Genomic DNA, 1,741 nt, shown 5'->3' on the forward strand with positions numbered 1-1,741 from the left:
AATGGAGAAACGTTGGAAGCTTGAAAAAAATTAAAATAAAATAAAATTTATGGTAAGTAGAAGGTGTTGGACAAAAGATAAAAGCGTACAAAAAATTAAAATAAAATAAAATTTATGATAAGTGGAGGGTGATGAACATCAAAGCGTATAAAAAAATTAATATTATTGGGAGAAATAACATATAAGGAAACCCTTTTTTATTGAATCATTTAGTTAAAAACAAAGTTCTTTCCTTAAGAAATAAAAGTAGACTTAAGAGGAAGAAGGTTTAATATTTAAGAATATAAAAAAAAAAAATAAGAGAGTAATTATGTACATAAAGTGGGTGACTAATGAAATAGGATAAATTATTTTTATTTTATTATTTTTTATATATTTATTTCTTTTTTACAAATAAAAATAAATAAAAATATATGGTAAGTAAAGGGTGATGGATAAACTATGGAAGTGTACAAAAAATTAAAATAAAAGAAAATTTATTGTAAGTGAAGAGTGATGGACAAACGATGGAAGGTTCAAAGCTGCAACAGCAGCTTGCAGCTTTTGTGCAATCTAGTTATGCAAAGGTTCATGTAAGTGTGCAAATCTAGCAAGAGCATCTAAACTCACAAGAGCAAACTAGTTCAGGACGAAAGCTCTCAAGCTCATCCCATATAACACGAAGCTTGGTGAAAAACTCAGTCATAGTGTTGTCTCCTTGTTTAAAAGAGGTTGCTTGATTTTGTAATTCAGAGATACGTAAAAGATCCCCTTGGTAGAGTCTTGATTTCAGATCATCCCAAATGGCTTGGGCACTGTCCATCCAGAGAATGCTATGGCAGATGTATGAGGAAACAGAATGAGCCAACCAAGAGACCACCATATTATTGCATCTTTCCAAGCATTGTAGAAGTTATCTTCCTTTTGTTGTTGCACAAAGGTTCCATCAACAAATTAAACTTTGTTCTTCGTGCTCAGGCAGTGAACATGGACTTGCTCTAGGCATGGCAGTGGATAGATTCAAGAATAGGGGAAACAAGAGAGACAACATGATTTTCACTAGGATGAAGGTACAAGAAGCTAGATGATTGGGTATGCTCTTTAGTCATTGTGCAAGAAACCTATGAAAGAATGAACAATGGAAGCAGATGGAAAACCAAGAAAAAGAAAAGGGTCAGAGTGGCGCAATAGAGCTCTTCAAACGAAGAGCTCTGATACCATCATGAGAAGAGTTGCAATAAGAGTTGTGCAATCTGACTATGCAAAGGTTCATGTAACTGTGCATTCACAAGCATTGTAGTAAGAAAGTAGATTCACAGAGTAAGAATGATAAAGAAACAGAGAAAAGATCTTAGGAAGAAAGAAATATATTTCACTTATGTATATATACTTTCTGTACAAAAAGAGAAGAATTTATACAGAAGAAGGAAAACAAAGAGAAAATGTAACCAAAAAAATAGAAATCAATTAAGAAGTTGTTGTATTATGACAACTCTTGCAGAGGAAGAAGAGAGGCGTGGAGGTGCATATTGCCAAGGTTTTTCAATAGGATAATGATATTCGAACAACAACTTTTTGACAACATTTAGACACAGCCACGTGTCGCGCTCTGATTGGTTCATGTGGAAAAGATTTTAAAAATTGGAAATGACATGGAAATGGAAGTCAAATGAGGTTAAGGGGTTTTGATTGCACAGGTATCATTTTGGGATTTCAAAAATTAGAAATCTCATTCTCACTAGAGAACCCTAGAGAGAGCGTT

Source organism: Vigna radiata, unplaced genomic scaffold (assembly GCF_000741045.1).
Source record: "Vigna radiata var. radiata cultivar VC1973A unplaced genomic scaffold, Vradiata_ver6 scaffold_183, whole genome shotgun sequence".
In the NCBI taxonomy this organism is placed as follows: domain Eukaryota; kingdom Viridiplantae; phylum Streptophyta; class Magnoliopsida; order Fabales; family Fabaceae; genus Vigna; species Vigna radiata.